The sequence below is a fragment of the Schistocerca piceifrons genome, chromosome 2, assembly GCF_021461385.2.
Source record: "Schistocerca piceifrons isolate TAMUIC-IGC-003096 chromosome 2, iqSchPice1.1, whole genome shotgun sequence".
NCBI lineage: Eukaryota > Metazoa > Arthropoda > Insecta > Orthoptera > Acrididae > Schistocerca > Schistocerca piceifrons.
The window spans coordinates 286,903,803-286,918,071 of NC_060139.1; the positions used below are offsets into that span (position 1 = coordinate 286,903,803).

Sequence of the window (14,269 nt, forward strand, 5' to 3'; positions counted from 1 at the left end):
ATCTCACCAAACTGGATGTAGGGATTTATTTTGTGGGAGTGCACATGTGATCAATTAAATAAATAAATTGTCATTCTTTCCCACACTGGTATCCGGCTTCTCTGTCTTAATTGAAATTGAGTTAGTCTTACAAAAAATGTGTTACTTCCTGGCAGATTAAAACTGTGTGCCCGACCGAGACTTGAATTCGGGACCTTTGCCTTTACTTTACAGAAGCTTCTGTAAAGTTTGGAAGGTAGGAGACGAGATACTGGCAGAAGTAAGGCTGTGAGTACCGGGCGTGAGTCGTGCTTCGGTAGCTCAGTTGGTAGAGCACTTGCCCTCGAAAGGCAAAGGTCCCGAGTTCGAGTCTCGGTCGGGCACACAGTTTTAATCTGCCAGGAAGTTTCATATCAGCGCACACTCCGCTGCAGAGTGAAAATCTCATTCTGAAAAAATGTGTTGTTCTGACAAGAATAATGAAGTATGTTGTACCGATTTTCAATGCCGGGCGGTACTGTACCCTTTCAAAATAAACAGAACACTTCCCAAAAATATTCCTTTGACTTGTTTCTTGAATGTCTCTGTGCACTACTATCCTGTAGCAGATGAAAACTATAACTACGTGCTCGGCTGAACCCACTTCAGACCATCTGTCATTGTGCACGCTTGAGTCATTCTCCTGAAATTTTTTTGGAAATTTGTGGTAAGTTCCTATGGGACCAAACTGCTCAGGTCATCGGTTCCTAGGCTTACACACTACTCAATCTAACTTACGCTTAGGTCAACACACACACCTATGCCCAAGGGAGAACTCGAACCTCCGACGGGGGGAGCCGTGCGAGCCATGGCAAGACGCCACAGACCACTCGGCTACCCCGCGCGGCAATTCACCAGATACACAGGCTCTAGACATGAGCGGTATAAGGCGACACGTTTCAACATTAAGACTACTTGTTGCCGATTGGTTAATATTAGTGATAAAAAAGTTGGCGCTGAGCTTAGATGTTAAAATGGATTTTAACATTTTAACAAAAAGACTGTTACTACAAGACACATACTCATTAAAATTCAACATAACGTTTTCCTTTGCTGCTTATATGAAGCTTCTTCTTGTAATTTCAAGATCAGGGAAGCCTTTTTCTTGAGTTCCTGACTAAAATCTACTGACAGTCTTCTTGAGTAGGTGCAATGGTAGGAACATCTGATTATAAGCCAATGCCTGTTTCCTTAGAACTTGTTGATTCTACTGAACAGGACTTCAGTGTATTCCCCAAATTTATTTTTACACAGTCAGCAGACAAAGCAGTTGATTTCCAATGACTGACTACCAATTGTTTCGCTTCACTTTTCCTAGAAATCTTGCAATTTGTTTTTCCCTGTTGGAGTTTATGCCAAGTTAGGAGTAAAGACGGTTCTGTTTAATAGTGATAGAAATAAAAAAAGTGTCTTTGTCATCTTTCGGTGTGCCACGGCCCCTTAAGCAGTCTGTATTTCAGACACTTCTTAGACTTACTTGTAAATTGAATATAGCCAAATCGTTTTTGGGATTTAGGAGTGAAATATTATTCAAAAAATTGGAATGGTTGGAGTCTCCCCTTAAAATGGAGAGTAGTTACTTTTAAAGGGATGGAAGGTAGCACGATAGTCGGGTTAGGAACTTCAGAGTGGTCAGACACATCGACATCTACGTATCAGTGCAGAATGTCTAGTCTACATGTTTATTGTACACGATGGTGTCTTGATATGGTTAGTGTTCTGCGAATATTCTTCAAAACTTGATCACAAAGAAAAAAATCTGTTCGCAACAACATGACAATAGATTCCATGTAAAAATTATGGACACTTGGAAGGTGAACAATGAGAATCCGATAGGCAAAAATTAAAAAAAGAAAAAGAAATGCTTTTAAACGATACGACTGAAGAAAGTATTCATCATATGTGAGCAGAGAAATAAACACCTCTTAATTTTCCCAACATTTTCACTGTGAAAATACATCTGCCCGTTTACATATCTCTATATTTGAATATGCATGCCTATACCAGTTTCTTTGGCGCTTTGGTGTATATTGGGTAGGTGGAAGGGACGTCCAGTTTTGCGTGTGAGCGACATCCAAGCCTTATATCACTGTCTCAAGTCTTCTCCTTGCGCAGTAATCGTCTTACTTACTTAGTAACAAATAATTAGGGATAATGATTCAAGTGCAAAGCAATCCATTAGAATATACACACATCAAAAAAAGTTTTGTATCACCCCGGTTCCCAGAACACCTAAAGATAGACGTTGACTGTGGAGATTGTATCACAGACACAGTTCCTTTGACCGTTCGAAGATGTCACCAAACCCGCCCAGAGATGTAAACAACCATGGATGAGCGGCGCCTATTAGACGGAGGAGGTCCGACAGCCGATCATTTCCAGTCATTCCACAAGGAAGGAGGTACACGGCTCTTGTTGTCTGTACTTCAACCATGCCTAGACGGTCAATACCGCGGTTCGATCGCTTCCGCATTGTTACTTTGTGTCAGCAAAGGCTCCCAACAAGGGAAGTGTCCAGGCGTCTCGGAGTGAACCAAAGCGATGTTGTTCGAACATGGAGGAGATACAGAGAGACAGGAACTGTCGATGACATGCCTCGCTTAGGCAGCCCAATGGATACTACAGCAGTGAATGACCGCTACCTACGAATTACGGCTCGGAGAAACCCTGACAGCGACGTCACCGTGTTGAATACTGCTTTTTGTGCAGCCACAAGACGTCGTGTTATGACTCAAACTGTGCGCAATAGGCTGCATGACGCGCAACTTCACTCCCGACGTCCATGGCGAGGTCCATCTTTGCAACCACGACACCATGCAGCGCCGTACAGATGGGCCCAACAACATACCGTATGGACCGCTCAGGATTGGCATCACGTTCTCTTCCCCGATGATTGCCGCATATGTCTTCAACCAAACAATCGTCGGAGACTTGTTTGGAGGCAACCCGGTCAGGCTGAACGCCTTGGACACACTGTCCAGCGAGTGCAGCAAGGTGGAGGTTCCCTGCTGTTTTGGGGTGGCATTATGTGGGGCGGACGTACGCCGCCGTAACGGCTGTACGATATGTGAATGCCATCCTCTGACCGATACTGAATGCCAGCCCTATCGAACATGCCTGGAATAGATTGAAAGGGGCTGTTTATGGAAGACGTGACCCACCAACCACTCTGAGGGATCTACGCTGAATCGCCTTTGAGAAGTGGGACAATCTGGACTAACAGTGCCTTGACGAACTTGTGTATAGTATGCCACGACGAATACAGGCCTGCATCAACGCAAGAGGACGTGCTACTGGGTTTTAGAGGTCTAGCTGTATGGTGCTACAACATGCAATGTGTGGTTTTCATGAGCAATAAAAAGGGCGAAAATGATGTTTATGTTGATCTCTATTCTAATTTTCTGTACAGGTTCCGGAACCGTTGGAACCGAGGTGATGCAAAACATGTTTTGATGTGTGTATTTTCCGTCTTTCCTCATTTACTGGTTTTATTATTTCTGTCTTCTTAACATATAAGACTCGTCTCTACACATAAATAAAATGCTGTGTCATTGACAGATGTGTTCCACTTCTTTTATTTTTTAAGCATCTGAAGTGGCCCGTGATACAAACTTTTGATAACACTCTATGTAAGCAAAACATACATAATTCCTTTTATTAATATGTGCATGTATTTATTTTACTTTATACCGTGTTACCTATTGTTAGATTAAAGACACATTTTGGCACACAAATTTTGGTGCTGCTTTCAGTTTTGTGTGGTACTTACTTCATGTCTTTGCTGCGATGCAGCTGACTTCATTTAACGTTTACAATCTAGGATCACCTGTTACGAACATGTATGTGCCCTTTTTTCTACATCACTTTCACATCTTCACTTTCATATATTCTTTAAACCAAGCTTGTTTAGTGTATGTATTTACGAGGTGTAGCATTGACGTGTACCGTGAGGCATTCCTCTATCGTTTTTCTGTACAGTTTCAGGCTGCGACAAATGTTGATTGTGCCTTGATGAACAACAAATAGCGGAAACTGAAGCCTGGCCTTCACAAGCGACTTCCTTATCAGAATCGACAGCTCCTGGTGGGTACACGTCACATGACAGCGTGAAAAATCAACCATCAACCACGTTACGGTTGGGCAGTGTCGTCAGTGATCAACTAACTGTGCTGTGTATAGAGTTCTGAAACCGTAAGTATGCTGAAGATCGCGCATGCGCAGAAACTCCGTCCGTGGCATCATCTGCTAATGTCAGCTGTTGTAACCACTTCCTGTCGCGCTCGCTTCTTTTACAGTAGTGGTTGTTGTTGTTTGGTGTCCTCTTAATGTTCATTTTATTGTTTTTTTTCATGACTTTTTGTTTGCATAACTATGTCGCGTACATCCTGTGTTCAGACATGTTGTCTCTCGTGTGAGAACATCTGGTGTCAGTTTTCAACACGACAATGGTCGCCCATACGTGGCGCGTGTTTCTGTCAACTGACTGCTTGATGCTGATGTACTCCCGTGGCTAGCAAGGTCCCCAGATCTGTGCCCAACGGCACATGTCTGGGATCAGCTTGGCCATCAACTCTGTCCCAGTGCGAGCATCCAGCGTACCAAGGACCAGTTACAACAGCTGTGGGCCAGCTTGCCTCAGGAGAGGATACGTCCGGCTTTATATCACCTTCCAAATCCGAATCAGTGCATGCATTCAGGCCAGAGGTGCTTCAACGTCATAGTAGCAAGTGGGTCTTTTTGGCAGGTATGCAAATTTCACTCGATATTTAATGACTGAGGTAACATCACCTACCCCCTCAGCCTTGAAGTTTCATTCCATTTCCTCCGACTTTCGTGGGTGTTACCTCAGCTGATATAGGGGAGGGCCTGATGTTCTAATCTGAGCATGTTACATCTATAAATATTATACAAATGGAGATATGTATTTGTGTATGTGTATGTCTCTGTGTTTCACATCTCCTCCTAAACCGCTGGACTGATTTCAACTAAACTTAGTACACTTATCCCTTACTGTCAGGCAACAATCGGTGTGAGGGTAAGATCCTCCTGTCTATCATAGTTGAGGAGATATGACGTCATAAACAATGAGATGCATGAAAAACTGCCTCAGCGTGCATAACGTTTAAACTTATTACTTCTTTGCTAATAACTCTGTTGGCAATACATTTCGCAGACGGTATCCAAGTATGTCGCTGAATGTACCTACACAAATACATCAGTATACGACACGTCGTTCTAGGGACATGGCGTCATAATCACTAAGGTGCGTAAAAAACTGCCTCATTATGCACGAAGTTTTAATACGTTTATTCCTTACTACTGAGACACTCCTCAGCCGAGTCAACTTAAGGACACCTGGCGGGATTTTGACAGCTTTCAACTGCGAAGCACAAAGGCTGTAGGCGAAGTCCACACCCGTCTACAGAGCTAAGAGAGCACCGCGAGTTCCTGCTGCTAATAAGGCGAGTACACCGTTTGTTTATTACATATCTTTACGAGTTTCAAACAGGAGCGGGTTCAGAAATGAATAGGCACTGTGATTGTGTGTACAGATGCGAGCTGAGTTGGTGACCCTTCGCTCACAGCTCCAGGCAGTGTTGGCTTCTGTCACACAGCTTGAGGCTGCTGCCAAGGGTCATCACTGAAGGTGGTCAGACGTGGGGATGCGAGGGACGTCGAGCATTTCCCACGTGTCCCCCGATCGGTCCACTGCTGTAGGCGCCCAGGGTACTGCCTTCACTGAGGTTGATCCCTCACCCATGGTCGAGTGGGAGATCATTCCAAGTCTGGCATGCAGCGAAAGACTTTCTGTGGCACCGAGTGTAGGGCCTCCCTGGTTCGTTTGATGAACAGGTTTCGGGCGTTATCTGTGGCTGACGAAGTCTCTGAGACGGATGCACCCTGTTCCAGAGGAAGCTTCTCGGCCTGCAAGGTCTGGGCATTCACATAGGGTGAGTTTGCTGGTAGTTGGGAGCTCCAACGTTAGGCGCGTAATGGGGCCCCTTAGGAACATGGCTGCCAACGAGGGGAAGGAAGCCAGTGTGCACACAGTGCGCATACTGGGGGGAGTCATTCCGGATGTGGAAAGAGTGCTTCCATATGCCATGAAGAGTACAGGGTGCTGTCAACTGCAGGTGGTAGCCCATGTCGGTAGCAATGACGTGTGTCTCTTTGGACTGGAGAAGATGCTCTCTGGTTTCGGGCGGCTAGCGGAAATAGTAAAGACTGCCAGTCTTGCTTCGGAGATTAAGGCGGAGCTCACCATCTGCAGCATCGTCGACGGAACCGACTGGTACTTTGGTGCAGAGCCGAGTGGAGGGTCGGAATCAGAGGCTCAGGCGGTTCTGTGAGCATGTAGGCTGCAGATTCCTTGACTTGCGCTATCGGGTTGTGGGTTTCCGGGTACTGCTTAATATGTTAGGAGGCCACTGCACACAGGAAGCGGCTACACGGGTAGCGGGGGCTGTATGGAAGGGACTGTGCGGTTTTTCAGGTTAGAGGGTCTCAGTAAACCACAGAAAGAGCGTCCGTCTAAAAGGTAGTTGTAGAAACTATCGGTATTGTAGTTGTAAATTGTCGTAGCTGTGTTGGGAAAGAACCGGAGCTCCAAGCGCTAATACAATGCACTGAAGCTCAAATTGTTATAGGCACAGAAAGCTGGCTAAAGCCGGAAATAAATTCAGCCGATTTTTTTTAAACGATCTAACGGTGCTCAGAAATGATAGATTAAATACTGTTGGTGGTGGAGTATTTATTGCTGTCAGAGGTAGTTTGCCTTGTAGTGAAATTGAAGCAGATAATTCCTGCGAAATAGTATGGGTAGAGGTTATACTTGAGAATCGGACTAAACTATTAATTGGATCGTTTTACCGACCCCCCGGCTCAGAATATATAGTTGCTGAACAGTTCAAAGAAAACTTGAGTCTCATTTCAAATAGGTACCCCACTCATACAATTATAGTCGGTGGCGACTTCAATCTACCCTCGATATGCTGGAAAAATTATACGTTTAAAGGCAACGGCAGGCATTAAACTTCATCCGAAATTGTACTGAATACTTTCTCAGAAAATTACTTTGAACAATTAGTTCATGAGCCTACTTGAAGCGTAAATGGTTGCGAAAGCATACTTGACCTCTTAGCAACAAATAATCCTGGAGAAATAGGGAGTATTATGACGAATACAGGGGTAAACGACCACAAAGCAGTTGCTGCTAGGATGAATACCGTAACACCCCCAACCATCAAAAAGAAACGCAAAGTACAACTATTTAAAAACGCTGATAAACATGCTCTTAACGCCTTTTTAAGAGATAGTCTCCACTGCTTCCGATCTGATCACGTAAGCGTAGAAAAGATGTGGAACAGTATCGATTCCAAATGAGAGATATATACCACATAATTAATAAGTGATGGTACTGATCCCCCATGGTACAGAAAACGGATCAGACCGCTGTTGCAGAAGCAACGAAAAAAACATGCCAAATTTAAAATAACGCAAAATCCCCATGACTGGCAAAGTTTTGCAGAAGTTCGAAATATAGCGCGTGCTTCAATGCGAGATGCTTTTAATAATTTCCACAACGAAACTCTGTCTCGGAATCTGGCAGGAAGCCCAAAGAGATTCTGGTCATATATAAAGCACACCAGTGGTAAGACGCAATCAATATCTTCACTGCGCGATAACAACGGTGAAGTCACTGATGACAGTACCACCAAAGCAGAGTTAACAAACACGGTTTTCGGAAACTGCTTCACCAAAGAAGACGAAGTAAATATTCCCGAATTCCAATCAAGAAAAACTGCGAAATACACATCGAAGTAGATGTCCTCGGTGTAGCAAAGCAGCTTAAATCACTTAATAAAGGCAAGGCTTCCGGTACAGATGGTATACCAGTCAGGTTCCTTTCAGAGTATACAGATGCAATAGCTCCATATTTAGCAATTATATACAACCGCTCGCTCACAGGAAGTTCCATACCTAAAGACTGGAAAGTTCCTCAGGTTACACCAATACCCAAAAATGGGAAATGGGAGTAATCCGCTGAATTACAGGCCCATATCACTTGGAATGTAGTCGAATTAAGTAGGGTGATGCTGAGGGAATTAGATTAGGAAATGAGACACTTAAAGTAGTAAAGGAGTTCTGCTATTTGGGGAGCAAAATAACTGATGATGGCCGAAGTAGAGAGGATATAAAATGTAGACTGGCAATGGCAAGGAAAGCGTTTCTGAAGAAGAGAAATTTGTTAACATCGAGTATCGATATAAGTGTCAGGAAGTCGTGTCTGAAAGTATTTGTATTGAGTGTAGACATACATGGAAGTTACAATGAAGATAACCAATTTAGACAAGAAGAGAATAGAAGCTTTCGAAATGTGGTGCTACAGAAGAATGCTGAAGATTAATGGGTAGATCACAGAACTAATGAGGAGGTATTGAATAGAATTGGGGAGAAGAGGAGTTTGTGGTACAACTCGACAAGAAGAAGGGACCGGTTGGTAGGACATGTTCTGAGGCATCAACGGATCACAAATTTAGCATTGGAGGGCAGCGTGGAGGGTAAAAATCGTAGAGGGAGACCTAGAGATGAATACACTAAGCAGATTCAGAAGGATGTAGGTTGCAGTAAGTACTGGGGGATGAAGAAGCTTGCACAAGATAGAGTAGCATGGAGAGCTGCATCAAACCAGTCTCAGTACTGAAGGCCACAACAGCAACATCACTAACGTCGATTTGCAGTTAGGGTTTTGGAACGTATACTGTGTTCGAACATCATGAATTACCTCGAAGAAAACGATTTATTGACAGTCAGCAAGGATTCAGAAAGTATCGTTCTTGCGGAACAGAACTAGCTCTTTATACTCATGAAGTAATGAGTGCTATCGACAGGGGATGTCAAATTGATTCCATATTTCTATATTTCCCGAAGGCTTTCGACACCGTTCCTCACAAGCGTCTTCTAATCAAACTGCGTGTTTACGGAGTATCGCCTCAGTTGTGCGACTGGATTCGTGATTTCCTGTCAGAAAGGTCACAGTTCGTAGTAATAGACGGAAAGTCATCGAGTAAAACAGAAGTAATATCCGACGTTCCCCAAGGAAGTGTTATAGGCCCTCTATTGTTCCTTATCTATATTAACGACATAGGAGACAATCTGAGTAGCCGTCTAAGATTGTTTGCAAATCATGCTGTCGTTTACCGTCTTGTTAAGTCATCAAATGACAAAAATGAATTGCAAAATGATTTAAATAAGATATCTGTGTGGTGCGAAAAGTGGCAGTTGACCATGAATAAAGAAAAAGCGTGAAGTTATTCACATGAGTACTAAAAGAAATCCGCTAAATTTCGATTACGCGATAAGTCACACAAATCTGAAAGCTATAAATTGAACCAAATACTTAGGGATTACAATTACAAATAACCTAAATTGGAACGATTACATAGATAATGTTGTGGGTAGACCAAACCACAAACTGCCATTTATCGGCAGAACACTTAGAAGGTGCAACAGATCTACTAAAGACACTGCTTACACCACACTTGTCCGCCCTATTCTGGAATATTGCTGTGCTGTGTGGGATCCGCATTAGGTGGGACCCACGGATGACATGGAAAAAGTACAAAGAGGGGCAGCTCGTTTTGTACTATCGCGAAATAGAGGAGATAGTGCCACAGACATGATACGTGAATTGGAGTGGCAATCATTAAAACAAAGGCGTTTTTCGTTGCTACGGGATCTTCTCATGAAATTTCTATCACCGGTTTTCTCTTCCGATTGCGAAAACATTCTGTTGACACCCACCTACGTAGAGAGAAATGATCATCACGATAAAACAAGAGAAATCAGGGCTCGCACAGAAAAATTTAAGTGCTCGTTTTTCCCGGGCGCTGTTCGAGAGTGGAACGGTAGAGAGACAGCTTGAAGGTGTATGCGACTGAAGTCTTTATCTCGGCGTATTCCACTGATGAATTCTTCTCGGGTTATCAGACGACGCCACCACTCGGCTGATAACCCGAGAAGAATTCATCAGCTTGAAGGTTGTTCATTTAACCCTCTACGAGGCACTTAATTGTGAATAGCAGAGTAATCACGTAGACGTAGATGTAGATGAAACGGAGCGTACAAAACAGCGTTGTAGACGCGCGAAGCAGCTGCGCCCAACGTACAGAAATAACATTCAGATAATTTGCATTTTACAAACTATGCTTCATAATTTGGATACTGTACTTATAAATTTGTACATTATGTGTATTTCTTTGTACGACTGTTTCATAATTTCAAAGGTGTTTCACGAATGCATCGAAATGAATTTTTTTCGATGTTACTCTACAAACACTGTTCAACTTTTACGTTTTAATTTCTAACATATAACTAGCGAAATGGATACCTGGGCCACACCAGGTTTGCTAGGTAGTAAATAAATAAAATGCAGCAAATGAAAGCTGACGTTGTGCAATGTCTGGAGGACAGTTCTGCTGCTCTTTCAGTTCTCAGAACCGTGGAGAAATCACTGGATGACCTTTGTCTAGGTGAGCTATGTTTCAGCCGTTGATAAACTCTACTTATTAATGGTACTGTAGTGCACTTCTTAATGTTTCAGTATATACCGATTTTTTGTAAGAACAAGAGTCGCTCCTAACCCTACAGTGGCCATTTTGGCGCCGACGAGTCAACGAAAACGACGATTCGCTGTGGGAATCTGTTCGCCAGGGAGACTAGTCGAGTAATTGGGACGAGTTGATTAAGACGAGAAAGTCGCTCGGGTCGAAGGGACTGGTGGCGGAGACTCCGCCACCGCGAGACATCGTCGAGTGGAGGGCAGATAATAACTGCAGCAAGAGGGGGACTCGCGCCGTGTCGTGGTGCGTGTCGAGAGGCCGGAGAGCTGCGACAACGTGGAAAAGCGGCGGACGACAGCGTAGCGATAAGTCAGTGGGCAAACTGCCGATAGGCAGGGACGGCACACAATGATCCGGCCGGGCAGGCAGGGAGTGGGCGAGGGCGGTGTGTCGCTTCAATAACGCGTCCCGTGGAAGACGGTCGCGCGCCACCGCCATTGTGTGGGCCGGCGTGTTTGCTCTGGGCGCGCGCACAATGGCCGCGCCACTCATTTCACGGTCGCTGCGGACACGGCGCAGGGCAGGCCAGAGCAGAGCAGAGGGTACACCGGCTCTGGGGGGACCACACGCCGCCGACAGCGGGCACGCACGGCCGCCCGCGACGCCCGCCTGGGAACATGCCCGTCCACTGCCGTCCACGACCGTGCCGGCGGGCTCGCTGGTTACGTCTCAGTGGAGTCGACTGCCTTCAACGAATCTATCGCTACGCAACCCTGTGCGCGCTTCCTGAGCCGACAGGTGCTTTCCGTATCAGACCGCACCATCCGCTACTGCGAAAGGTACCACCGTACCGAATAGGTTTACAAATACACACTGAAGCGCCAAAAAACTGATATAGGGGTGCGTATTCAAATACAGAGACGTGTAAACAGACAGGAAACGGCGCTGCGGACGGCAATGCCTATGTAAGACAAGTGTCTGGCGCAGTTCTTAGATCGGTTACTGCTGCTACAATGGCAGGTTATCAAGATTTAAGTCAGTTTCAACGTGTTGTTATCGTCGGCGCACGACCGATGGGACACAGCATCTCCGAGGTAGCGATGAAATGGGGATTTTCCCGTACGACCATTTCGAGACTGTACCGTGAATATCACGAATCCGCTAAAACATCAACTCTCTGCGGCCGGAAAAAGATCCTGCAAGAACGGAACCAACGACGACTGGAGAGAATCGCTCAACGTGACAGAAGTACAACCCTTTCGCAAATTGCTGCAGATTTCAGTGCTGCGCCACCAACAAGTGTCAACGTGCGAACCATTCAACGAAGCATCATCGATATGGGCTTTCGAACCAAAGGCCCACTCGTGTACCCTTGATGACTGCGCAACACAAAGCTTTACGCCTCGCCTGGGCCCGTCAATACCGACATTGGACTGTTGATGACTGGAAACATGTTGTCTGCTCGGACGAGTTTCGTTTCAAATTGTGTCGAGCGGATGGATACAACGTCATGAATCCATGGACCCTGCATGTCAACAGGGGATGTTCAAGCCGATGGAGGCTCTGTAATGGTGAGGGGCGTGTGTTATTGGAGTGATACAGGGCCCACGATACGTCTAGATACGACTCTGCCAGATGACACGTACGTAAGCATCCTGTCTGCTTATCTGCATCCATTCATGTGCCTTGTGCATTCCAACGGAGTTGGGCAATTCCATCAGGACAATTCGACACCTCACACGTTCAGAATTGCCACAGAGTGGTTCAGGAACCCTCTTCAGAGTTTAAACACTTACGCTGACTACCGATCTCCTCAGACATTAATATTATTGAGCATGCCTTGGATGCATTCCAACGTGCTGTTCAGAAGTGATCTCCACCCCATCGTAGTCTTACGGATTTATGGGCAGCCCTGCACGAGTCATGGTGTCAGTTCCCTGCAACGTTACTTCAGACATTAGCCGAGTCCATGCCATGTCGTGATGAGACAGTTCTGCGTGCTCGCGGCGTCCCTACACAATATTACGCAGGTGTAGCAGTTTTCTTGTCTCTTCGAAGTATACTCAAAGGTGAGGCCCCATAGCTCATATATTTGGCGACGTAATTCATATTGCAATATGCTAAATGTGTATTACTTGTGGTTTCAGCGTCTGACGATAACGGTTTCATGTTTCGCCTACCATGATGCTGTGAACACTGTTATAAATCTGATGATGGTCAGACGACTGAAACTGGTTGTATAAATAAAGTGTTTTTGCAGCGGCGCCGGACGATAATATGACATTTTCAGAGATTTACCCTCACCTACCCTAAGTAGTGAACGAGGGAAGGACCAGGTACAGCAGACACAAATTTACTTATTATTTAATGTGTTGGGATTAGGGGTTACAGAGCCTCTCTTTCACGAACCAGAATTTTACATGCACAAAATGTTCTGCATCACAGTTTAGTTAAATAATGCTAGTAGTTACAGTATTGTACGTAATGATAAAGACAAAGGCGTTAATACAAGCGAGATCATGTTTTGAAACCGATCTGCATACGGCTGAGAGCATTTGGAATGACAGTAGTGACCAGAAACCAATAAGGGTAACAATGCTTACTAATAATAACAAATCTAATAAAAGAGACGGTAGGAAATGTAAAGTGTATTAACACAGTGATAAAGGTGTCCACTGCTTTCGAGAGCCGTTAATGGTCGCTTGTTTGACGTTTTCGACCAGTCCTTAGGCTGCAAATGGACGCAGGGCGCAGCACCAGTAGGGAGCGTTCACTGCAGTGGACTGTGCGCACGAGAATCTGGCCCGACAGTGTAAACAGAATGCGGGCATTATTGTATTGTCAGCGGGGAAGCAGTAACAGCAGAATGGGTCGCCGGTGGGCTCAGTGACGTCGAACGTGGGCTGGTCATTGGATGTCACCTCAACAACAAGTCCGTCAGGGACATTTCAGCCCAACTAAAGCTGCCCAATTCGACTATTGGTGATGTGAATGTGAAGTGGAAAAGCGAAGGAACAGCCACAGCTAAACCGAGAACACGCACACCTTGTGTACTGATGGACAGAGGTAGTCGAGCACTGCGGAGAGTGGTTGTAAAAAAATAGTTTGAAATCATTAGATTTGCTAAGTTCTACCAGGAAATCAACTAGCACGATGACTGTGCGTAGGGTGTTAAAAAATAATGGAGTACAGTGGTGCAGCTGATTCCGTAAGCCACACGTTCCTCTAGTCAGTGCTAAGCGAGACTTGAGGAGGTGCGAGCAGCGACGTCAGTTGACGGTGGGTGACAGGAAGAGTGATTTGGAGTGATGAACCGCGCTGCTCCTTCTGGCAATCCGAGGAAGCGTTTGGGTTTGGTAATTGTCCTTGTGTAGTGCTAACAGTAAAGTACGAACGAGCTGGTGTTATGGTGCGGAAATGTTGTTTGTCGTTTGAATGTGGTCTCTTTATTACGTTTAAGAAAAAGATAAATGCACACTGTGTGCTGCATACAGTAAAGGAACAGTTGGGAGGTGATGGGTTTTTGTGTCAGCACTACAGTGCACCCTGCCGAAAAGCAGCATCTGTGAGACAATGGACTGGCCTGCCCAGAGACCCGACCTGAACCAAGTGGAACACCTTTGTGTTGAGTTACAACTTCGCACCAGATCCGAGCGTCCAGCATCGCTAGTTTCTTTGTTTTCGGCTCT

General features: G+C 45.2%; 1 non-coding gene across 1 annotated transcript; it reads left to right on the forward strand.

Annotated features, from left to right (window-relative positions):
* The first annotated feature begins 288 nt into the window (after window positions 1-288).
* Window positions 289-363, forward strand: Trnas-cga. The gene has a single exon. It is a non-coding gene; the product is annotated as a tRNA-Ser (tRNA).
* The last annotated feature ends 13,906 nt before the right edge of the window (window positions 364-14,269 follow it).